The 11,728-nt window shown below is 34.5% G+C and overlaps 1 protein-coding gene across 4 annotated transcripts in view; it reads right to left on the reverse strand.

The window, feature by feature from the left end:
• Nucleotides 1–11,654, reverse strand: part of aamdc (adipogenesis associated, Mth938 domain containing) — a 54,296-nt gene extending 42,642 nt beyond the window's left edge. For 2 of the 4 annotated variants that reach the window (XM_059330802.1, XM_059330801.1), the window contains exon 1: nt 11,374–11,654. The gene's annotated coding sequence lies outside the window, so the exon portion shown is untranslated. The remainder of the gene's footprint in view (nt 1–11,373) is intronic. The other 2 variants (XM_059330804.1, XM_059330803.1) reach the window with 2 other exon arrangements.
• Nucleotides 11,655–11,728: the final 74 nt, after the last annotated feature.

Consider the following 11,728-nt stretch of genomic DNA (forward strand, 5'->3'; position numbering starts at 1 on the left):
ACCACAGACCAGTACTCCTACCACATCATCACAGACCAGTACTCCTATCACATCACCACAGACCAGTACTCCTATCACATCACCACAGATCAGTACTCCTATCACATCACCACAGACCAGTACTCCTATCACATCACCACAGACCAGTACTCCTATCACATCATCACAGACCAGTACTCCTATCACATGATCACAGACCAGTACTCCTATCACATCACCACAGACCAGTACTCCTATCACATCATCACAGACCAGTACTCCTATCACATCACCACAGACCAGTACTCCTATCACATGATCACAGAGCAGTACTCCTATCACATCACCACAGACCAGTACTCCTATCACATGATCACAGACCAGTACTCCTATCACATCATCACAGACCAGTACTCCTATCACATCATCACAGACCAGTACTCCTATCACATGATCACAGACCAGTACTCCTATCACATCACCACAGACCAGTACTCCTATCACATCACCACAGACCAGTACTCCTATCACATGATCACAGACCAGTACTCCTATCACATCACCACAGACCAGTACTCCTATCACATGATCACAGACCAGTACTCCTATCACATCACCACAGACCAGTACTCCTATCACATCACCACAGACCAGTACTCCTATCACATGATCACAGACCAGTACTCCTATCACATGATCACAGACCAGTACTCCTATCACATCACCACAGACCAGTACTCCTATCACATGATCACAGACCAGTACTCCTATCACATGATCACAGACCAGTACTCCTATCACATGATCACAGACCAGTACTCCTATCACATCACCACAGACCAGTACTCCTATCACATCACCACAGACCAGTACTCCTATCACATGATCACAGACCAGTACTCCTATCACATCACCACAGACCAGTACTCCTATCACATGATCACAGACCAGTACTCCTATCACATCACCACAGACCAGTACTCCTATCACATGATCACAGACCAGTACTCCTATCACATCACCACAGACCAGTACTCCTATCACATGATCACAGACCAGTACTCCTATCACATCACCACAGACCAGTACTCCTATCACATGATCACAGACCAGTACTCCTATCACATCACCACAGACCAGTACTCCTATCACATGATCACAGACCAGTACTCCTATCACATCACCACAGACCAGTACTCCTATCACATGATCACAGGCCAGTACTCCTATCACATCACCACAGACCAGTACTCCTATCACATCACCACAGACCAGCACTACACATGTCCCATTGACTTCCATTCATTTTGTCTATAGGACAAATGAATGGAGAATCTTGAAAGTTGAATTCTGGGAAATGCCCTAGTTGCCCAAAGGGCAAACAAACAACTTTTACTTTGAAAACCCTATAGAACATGTTAGTGTATAAAAGTTCACTGTACTCAACATTTCCAGGTCAACCTTTTGGCAATTAGACAAAAAATTGCACATTTTTCGAAATTTCACCAAAGTTCATGTGTTAGGTGGCACCCCTAAATCTCAATGGAATTCCTCAAAACTTTGCAAAAGTCATTTTTATGTTAAGTGGAACAAAATGCAATGCCAGCCAAATTGATATTTTGAAATTAAAAATTCCCATTCAAATTTGATGCACCCTAATATACACACACACATAAACATATATGTACAGTACTGTACAAGGGTTTTAGGCTAGTGTGGAAAAAATGCTGTCAAATAAGAATGCTTTTAAAAATAGAATTGATGAATTTTTTAAAATCAAAACTTAAATGCAAAGTGAGTGAATTTGATCACCCTTTGCCTTCAAATCAGCATCAATTCTTCTAGGCATTTGTTCACACTGCCTAAGACTTTTGCACAGAACTGTCTATATGTATGTATGTATATATATATATATCTATATAACAGGACAAAAAGTCAAAATAACGAGAATATAGTCAGAATGAGGAAAAAAAGTCAAAATGACAAAAAAAGTTGAAATCAAGAAAAAAAAGTCAGAATGACAAAAAAAAGTTGAAATCATGAAAAAAAAGTAAAAATGACAAAAAAAGTTGAAATCATGATTAAAAAAGTCAGAATGACAAAAAAAGTTGAAATCATGAAAAAAAGTCAAAATGACAAAAAAAAGTTGAAATCATGATTAAAAAAAGTCAGAATGACAAAAAAAAGTTGAAATCATGAAAAAAAGTCAAAATGACAAAAAAAGCAGGCAAGTCACAATGTGTTTTAATTGTATTTTATGTCATTGTTGTTTTTGAAATGTATGCAATTTCCACTGTCAAGACACTTGTAAGCCTTGGAAGAAGGTCTCTCTTGTGTTTATCTTCCCAAGGAAAACTTCAATTGTACTAAACTGTTTAGGAACTTTTCCTTGTCCATTGGAGAGAGGTGTCATAATATGCTTCTTGTTATATATATATATATATATACACACACATAAACATATATGTACAGTACTGCACAAGGGTTTTAGGCTAGTGTGGAAAAAATGCTGTCAAATAAGAATGCTTTTAAAAATAGAATTGATGAATTTTTTAAAATCAAAACTTAAATGCAAAGTGAGTGAATTTGATCACCCTTTGCCTTCAAATCAGCATCAATTCTTCTAGGCATTTGTTCACACTGCCTAAGACTTTTGCACAGAACTGTCTATATGTATGTATGTATATATATATCTATATAACAGGACAAAAAGTCAAAATAACGAGAATATAGTCAGAATGAGGAAAAAAAGTCAAAATGACAAAAAAAGTTGAAATCATGATTAAAAAAAGTCAGAATGACAAAAAAAGTTGAAATCATGAAAAAAAGTCAAAATGACAAAAAAAGTTGAAATCATGATTAAAAAAAGTCAGAATGACAAAAAAAAGTTGAAATCATGAAAAAAAAAGTCAAAATGACAAAAGTTGAAATCATGAAAAAAGTCAAAATGACAAAAAAAAGCAGGCAAGTCATAATGTGTTTTAATTTCATTTTATGTCATTGTTGTTTTTGAAATGTATGCAAATTCCACTGTCAAGACACTTGTAAGCCTTGGAAGAAGGTCTCTCTTGTGTTTATCTTCCCAAGGAAAACTTCAATTGTACTGAAATTTTTTTTGGAGCTTTTATTTGCCCACTGGAGAGACGTCATAATATGTGTTTTAATGTTATGATATCTTATCTCAAGAATGGCCACATTAACGCGGTGGAGGAGTTTGTGTGCCCCAGTGACCCTGGGAGCTGTGTTGTCGGGAGCAATAGCTCCTGGTAGGGTCTCCCAAGGCAAAGTGGTCCCAGGGCAGGTGACAGACTAAGAGCCATTCAGAGACAATCCAATTCCTTTTACTTTTTTGTGGAGCTTTTCCTTGTCCATTGGAGAGGTGTCATAATATGTGTTTTAATGTAATTGTATTTTATTTCATTGTTGTTTTTGAAATGTATGTAATTTCCACTGTCAAGACACTTGTAAGCCTTGGAAGAAGGTCTCTCTTGTGTTTCTTCCCAAGGAAAACTTCAATTGTACTAAACTGTTTAGGAACTTTTCCTTGTCCATTGGAGAGAGGTGTCATAATATGCTTCTTGTTATTTATATATATATATATATATATATATATACACACATAAACATATATGTACAGTACTGTACAAGGGTTTTAGGCTAGTGTGGAAAAAATGCTGTCAAATAAGAATGCTTTTAAAAATAGAATTGATGAATTTTTTAAAATCAAAACTTAAATGCAAAGTGAGTGAATTTGATCACCCTTTGCCTTCAAATCAGCATCAATTCTTCTAGGCATTTGTTCACACTGCCTAAGACTTTTGCACAGAACTGTCTATATGTATGTATGTATATATATATCTATATAACAGGACAAAAAGTCAAAATAACGAGAATATAGTCAGAATGAGGAAAAAAAGTCAAAATGACAAAAAAAGTTGAAATCATGATTAAAAAAAGTCAGAATGACAAAAAAAGTTGAAATCATGAAAAAAAGTCAAAATGACAAAAAAAGTTGAAATCATGATTAAAAAAAAGTCAGAATGACAAAAAAAAGTTGAAATCATGAAAAAAAAAGTCAAAATGACAAAAGTTGAAATCATGAAAAAAGTCAAAATGACAAAAAAAAGCAGGCAAGTCATAATGTGTTTTAATTTCATTTTATGTCATTGTTGTTTTTGAAATGTATGCAATTTCCACTGTCAAGACACTTGTAAGCCTTGGAAGAAGGTCTCTCTTGTGTTTATCTTCCCAAGGAAAACTTCAATTGTACTGAAATTTTTTTTGGAGCTTTTATTTGCCCACTGGAGAGACGTCATAATATGTGTTTTAATGTTATGATATCTTATCTCAAGAATGGCCAAATTAACGCGGTGGAGGAGTTTGTGTGCCCCAGTGACCCTGGGAGCTGTGTTGTCGGGAGCAATAGCTCCTGGTAGGGTCTCCCAAGGCAAAGTGGTCCCAGGGCAGGTGACAGACTAAGAGCCATTCAGAGACAATCCAATTCCTTTTACTTTTTTGTGGAGCTTTTCCTTGTCCATTGGAGAGGTGTCATAATATGTGTTTTAATGTAATTGTATTTTATTTCATTGTTGTTTTTGAAATGTATGTAATTTCCACTGTCAAGACACTTGTAAGCCTTGGAAGAAGGTCTCTCTTGTGTTTCTTCCCAAGGAAAACTTCAATTGTACTAAACTGTTTAAGAACTTTTCCTTGTCCATTGGAGAGAGGTGTCATAATATGCTTCTTGTTATTTATATATATATATATATATATATATATATATATATATATACACACACACACATAAACATATATGTACAGTACTGCACAAGGGTTTTAGGCTAGTGTGGAAAAAATGCTGTCAAATAAGAATGCTTTTAAAAATAGAATTGATGAATTTGTTAAAATCAAAATTTAAATGCAAAGTGAGTGAATTTGATCACCCTTTGCCTTCAAATCAGCATCAATTCTTCTAGGCATTTGTTCACACTGCCTAAGACTTTTGCACAGAACTGTCTATATGTATATATATATATATATATATATCAGGACAAAAAGTCAAAATAACGAGGATATAGTCAGAATGAGGAAAAAAAGTCAAAATGACAAAAAAAGTTGAAATCATGATTAAAAAAGTCAGAATGACAAAAAAAGTTGAAATCATGAAAAAAAGTCAAAATGACAAAAAAAAAGCAGGTAAGTCATAATGCGTTTTAATTTTATTTTATGTCATTGTTGTTTTTGAAATGTATGCAATTTCCACTGTCAAGACACTTGTAAACCTTGGAAGAAGGTCTCTCTTGTGTTTATCTTCCCAAGGAAAACTTCAATTGTACTGAAATTTTTTTTGAGCTTTTATTTGCCCACTGGAGAGACGTCATAATATGTGTTTTAATGTTATGATATCTTATCTCAAGAATGGCCACATTAACGCGGTGGAGGAGTTTGTGTGCCCCAGTGACCCTGGGAGCTGTGTTGTCGGGAGCAATAGCTCCTGGTAGGGTCTCCCAAGGCAAAGTGGTCCCAGGGCAGGTGACAGACTAAGAGCCATTCAGAGACAATCCAATTCCTTTTACTTTTTTGTGGAGCTTTTCCTTGTCCATTGGAGAGGTGTCATAATATGTGTTTTAATGTAATTGTATTTTATTTCATTGTTGTTTTTGAAATGTATGTAATTTCCACTGTCAAGACACTTGTAAGCCTTGGAAGAAGGTCTCTCTTGTGTTTATCTTCCCAAGGAAAACTTCAATTGTACTAAACTGTTTAGGAACTTTTCCTTGTCCATTGGAGAGAGGTGTCATAATATGCTTCTTGTTATTTATATATATATATATATATATATATATATATATATACATACACATAAACATATATGTACAGTACTGCGCAAGGGTTTTAGGCTAGTGTGGAAAAAATGCTGTCAAATAAGAATGCTTTTAAAAATAGAATTGATGATTTTTTTAAAATCAAAACTTAAATGCAAAGTGAGTGAATTTGATCACCCTTTGCCTTCAAATCAGCATCAATTCTTCTAGGCATTTGTTCACACTGCCTAAGACTTTTGCACAGAACTGTCTATATGTATGTATATATATATATATATATATATATATAACAGGACAAAAAGTCAAAATAACGAGAATATAGTCAGAATGAGGAAAAAAAGTCAAAATGACAAAAAAAAGTTGAAATCATGATTAAAAAAAGTCAGAATGACAAAAAAAGTTGAAATCATGAAAAAAAAGTCAGAATGACAAAAAAAAGTTGAAATCATGAAAAAAAAGTAAAAATGACAAAAAAAGTTGAAATCATGATTAAAGAAGTCAGAATGACAGAAAAAAAGTTGAAATCATGAAAAAAAGTCAAAATGACAAAAAAAAGTTGAAATCATGATTAAAAAAAGTCAGAATGACAAAAAAAAGTTGAAATCATGAAAAAAAGTCAAAATGACAAAAGTTGAAATCATGAAAAAAGTCAAAATGACAAAAAAAAGCAGGCAAGACATAATGTGTATTAATTGTATTTTATGTCATTGTTGTTTTTGAAATGTATGCAATTTCCACTGTCAAGACACTTGTAAACCTTGGAAGGTCTCTCTTGTGTTTATCTTCCCAAGGAAAACTTCAATTGTACTGAAATTTTTTTTGAGCTTTTATTTGCCCACTGGAGAGACGTCATAATATGTGTTTTAATGTTATGATATCTTATCTCAAGAATGGCCACATTAACGCGGTGGAGGAGTTTGTGTGCCCCAGTGACCCTGGGAGCTGTGTTGTCGGGAGCAATAGCTCCTGGTAGGGTCTCCCAAGGCAAAGTGGTCCCAGGGCAGGTGACAGACTAAGAGCCATTCAGAGACAATCCAATTCCTTTCACTTTTTTGTGGAGCTTTTCCTTGTCCATTGGAGAGGTGTCATAATATGTGTTTTAATGTAATTGTATTTTATTTCATTGTTGTTTTTGAAATGTATGTAATTTCCACTGTCAAGACACTTGTAAGCCTTGGAAGAAGGTCTCTCTTGTGTTTATCTTCCCAAGGAAAACTTCAATTGTACTAAACTGTTTAGGAACTTTTCCTTGTCCATTGGAGAGAGGTGTCATAATATGCTTCTTGTTATATATATATATATATATATACACACACACATAAACATATATGTACAGTACTGTACAAGGGTTTTAGGCTAGTGTGGAAAAAATGCTGTCAAATAAGAATGCTTTTAAAAATAGAATTGATGAATTTTTTAAAATCAAAACTTAAATGCAAAGTGAGTGAATTTGATCACCCTTTGCCTTCAAATCAGCATCAATTCTTCTAGGCATTTGTTCACACTGCCTAAGACTTTTGCACAGAACTGTCTATATGTATGTATGTATATATATATATCTATATAACAGGACAAAAAGTCAAAATAACGAGAATATAGTCAGAATGAGGAAAAAAAGTCAAAATGACAAAAAAAGTTGAAATCAAGAAAAAAAAGTCAGAATGACAAAAAAAAGTTGAAATCATGAAAAAAAAGTAAAAATGACAAAAAAAGTTGAAATCATGATTAAAAAAGTCAGAATGACAAAAAAAGTTGAAATCATGAAAAAAAGTCAAAATGACAAAAAAAAGTTGAAATCATGATTAAAAAAAGTCAGAATGACAAAAAAAAGTTGAAATCATGAAAAAAGTCAAAATGACAAAAAAAGCAGGCAAGTCACAATGTGTTTTAATTGTATTTTATGTCATTGTTGTTTTTGAAATGTATGCAATTTCCACTGTCAAGACACTTGTAAGCCTTGGAAGAAGGTCTCTCTTGTGTTTATCTTCCCAAGGAAAACTTCAATTGTACTGAAATTTTTTTTGGAGCTTTTATTTGCCCACTGGAGAGACGTCATAATATGTGTTTTAATGTTATGATATCTTATCTCAAGAATGGCCACATTAACGTGGTGGAGGAGTTTGTGTGCCCCAGTGACCCTGGGAGCTGTGTTGTCGGGAGCAATAGCTCCTGGTAGGGTCTCCCAAGGCAAAGTGGTCCCAGGGCAGGTGACAGACTAAGAGCCATTCAGAGACAATCCAATTCCTTTTACTTTTTTGTGGAGCTTTTCCTTGTCCATTGGAGAGGTGTCATAATATGTGTTTTAATGTGATTGTATTTTATTTCATTGTTGTTTTTGAAATGTATGTAATTTCCACTGTCAAGACACTTGTAAGCCTTGGAAGAAGGTCTCTCTTGTGTTTATCTTCCCAAGGAAAACTTCAATTGTACTAAACTGTTTAGGAACTTTTCCTTGTCCATTGGAGAGAGGTGTCATAATATGCTTCTTGTTATATATATATATATATATATACACACACACATAAACATATATGTACAGTACTGCACAAGGGTTTTAGGCTAGTGTGGAAAAAATGCTGTCAAATAAGAATGCTTTTAAAAATAGAATTGATGAATTTGTTAAAATCAAAACTTAAATGCAAAGTGAGTGAATTTGATCACCCTTTGCCTTCAAATCAGCATCAATTCTTCTAGGCATTTGTTCACACTGCCTAAGACTTTTGCACAGAACTGTCTATATGTATGTATGTATATATATATATATCTATATAACAGGACAAAAAGTCAAAATAACGAGAATATAGTCAGAATGAGGAAAAAAAGTCAAAATGACAAAAAAAGTTGAAATCATGATTAAAAAAGTCAGAATGACAAAAAAAGTTGAAATCATGAAAAAAAGTCAAAATGACAAAAAAAAAGCAGGTAAGTCATAATGCGTTTTAATTTTATTTTATGTCATTGTTGTTTTTGAAATGTATGCAATTTCCACTGTCAAGACACTTGTAAACCTTGGAAGAAGGTCTCTCTTGTGTTTATCTTCCCAAGGAAAACTTCAATTGTACTGAAATTTTTTTTGAGCTTTTATTTGCCCACTGGAGAGACGTCATAATATGTGTTTTAATGTTATGATATCTTATCTCAAGAATGGCCACATTAACGCGGTGGAGGAGTTTGTGTGCCCCAGTGACCCTGGGAGCTGTGTTGTCGGGAGCAATAGCTCCTGGTAGGGTCTCCCAAGGCAAAGTGGTCCCAGGGCAGGTGACAGACTAAGAGCCATTCAGAGACAATCCAATTCCTTTTACTTTTTTGTGGAGCTTTTCCTTGTCCATTGGAGAGGTGTCATAATATGTGTTTTAATGTAATTGTATTTTATTTCATTGTTGTTTTTAAAATGTATGTAATTTCCACTGTCAAGATACTTGTAAGCCTTGGAAGAAGGTCTCTCTTGTGTTTATCTTCCCAAGGAAAAATCCAATTGCACTACACTTTTTTCTGAGCTTTTACTTGTCCATTGGAGAGAGGTGTCATAATGTGTTTAAATTTAATTTAATTTAAATAAGTACTTGTTAGAGATTAATAAAATTAGCAATAATCTGCATTATGACCCTTGGTAAAATGCCACTTAGAAATGTATTTAGTAAAGCACAAAACGCACATTTTACATGCCAGCACATAGAAATAAGGAGTATCAACAGAAAGGATACTGATAACGCTTTGCACATAACCACATATTTGAGGGCAGATGAAACACTGAAGCACTCTTTGTGCAACAATTCAAGGTAACGGGCCCAGGTGAAGCCAGGCACTGACAAACACTAGACAAGATACAGAAGTGTGCTGTTCGCTTTTTTTTTTCCTTCCACAGGGCGGTGACCGGAAGCTGAAGCACCAAGAGGCTAGGACTAGCCTGTGTGCCAAAGAAATGGGCGGGCCGAGTCTAAACCATGGTGCTGCCCCAACAGTTTTAACCAATCAGATAGTCGCACATTCATATTATAAAACTCTGTGTAAAAGTAAGTTAGGGATCCTTTTCTGGGAGGTGGTTACAGCTAACTGCTTAGCAGCCTGTGATTTCTGAACAGAGAAGGTTGATGTACATCATTCACTCTTTCATTATTGTCTTAAATAAATAGTCAAAAGGATTTTACTCTCCTCTCATCTGTTCTTACCTTGATGCCTATCTAATGAGCTAGCTAACTAAAGCTAACTTAAGAGTGGTGTTAGCATTGGGCCAGCCTATTACTTCAGAATGCCAAGGAGAGAAAGAAAGCTGAAAGACAGTGAGAGAGTAGAGAAGGATAAAGGTATGCCAAGTCATCCATTGCTAGCTATACAGCATTCCCTTTTTGTATAGACAATTTAAAAAAATTTTTTTTTTGTATCAATCCACACACAATACCTGATTATGACAAAGTAAATGTCTCTGCAAATGTATTATAATTGAAATACAGAAATATCTCATGTACATAAGTATCTAGACCCTGGCTGTGACACTAAAATGCAAAAATGTCTTCATTAAAATAAAAAAATTGGAATGTATTTGTTTTTATAGGGTCTCAGATTTGCAAAAGATCATTACACACTCAGTACGTTTACTTGACACTTGAAAAAAACAAATTATTGCATTAATCTGACTATAACTGGACAACTGAAATGCATGTAAACGTGTTGGTCGGACTGATGTCGCTAGTAATTTTCTGCATAAACATCTTAAACAACTTCCGCTCAGCTCAAAACTACCAAACATTCAAAGACTTTGATGATTTTAACCCTTTTTATTTTCCATATAATATATATTTTTTGGCTGGGGCATTTTAATTGTTTTTAATCACAGCCTTGGATATGTCAAAGATTAGCAACAAAATAGATTTAGATTTTTTTTGTGTAGTGTCAGATTTAAGATGTAAAAACTCCTTTATGGCCATTTGATGGCAGACATGTCCACTTCTAAAAAAACGCTATAAAAATATTACTGATATATATATATTTTCAACTTTTGGGGGTTAAATATTTCAATCAACTTCAGTCCTGATTTAATCCATTAGCCAAAAATTATTTATTATAAGGAAAATAACTACATTTTTATGTTTTTTTCCCATAAAAAACATCAGTGGCACCATGCAATCAAACCGGCATTTAAAGGGTTTAAATGCCAAAAATAATGTTTAAACATTTGGTAGTTTTGAGCAGGGAGGAAGTTGTTTTAGAGGTTTATGCAGAAAAAAGTAGAATTTTTTTGAAGTGGACATTTTCAGCCCGAAGGGTCTGAAAGGGTAGAAAAATAGAAATTTGAATTTCAAAATATGTCAAGAAAAACAAAACAAAAAATCCTTCCATCTGCAGTATCACAGCCAAAATGATTGCCAAAACAAAAGTGGAAAAATGACAAATATGGCTGGAAATGTCCCGAGAAGTCCCAGAGGGTTAAAACAGCATGTGAAGTTTTTATCACGCTTTTTTGGAAGTGGACATTTTCATTCTTAAGGGCCTTAAAATATAGTAAATTGGAGTGATCTAAAATGGTTAAATATGTCCTGATTAGGTGTTGAAGCAGAGGAGAATAACTTACAGTTGAGGTGAATATCAGCCAAAACGATCCACTGCCAGTTCTCTGTGAGCTACAGGAGCTATTTCTGTTCTATTTCTGTCTCAGCAAACTCTTTACAAGCTGCGAGTCCAAATCTGTTGCATTAACAAAACTCAGCAGGTTAAAAGCTGTTAGAAAAGCAGCTTCAAATGCTGTTAGTAGTTCATGAAGCTACAGCAGGAAACTATGGAGCAAAGTCCTGAAACTCTGCTGCTGCTTACCGTCTCAAGAAGACAACAAACTGGACTAGACACACCTCCTGAAGGGTTAAAGTCTTTTTCTTCTTCTCTGGTGTTTATTGGCAGTTGGCATCCTTTACCTTGCATTTACCGCCACC

The sequence above is a fragment of the Centropristis striata genome, chromosome 4 (assembly GCF_030273125.1).
Source record: "Centropristis striata isolate RG_2023a ecotype Rhode Island chromosome 4, C.striata_1.0, whole genome shotgun sequence".
NCBI lineage: Eukaryota > Metazoa > Chordata > Actinopteri > Perciformes > Serranidae > Centropristis > Centropristis striata.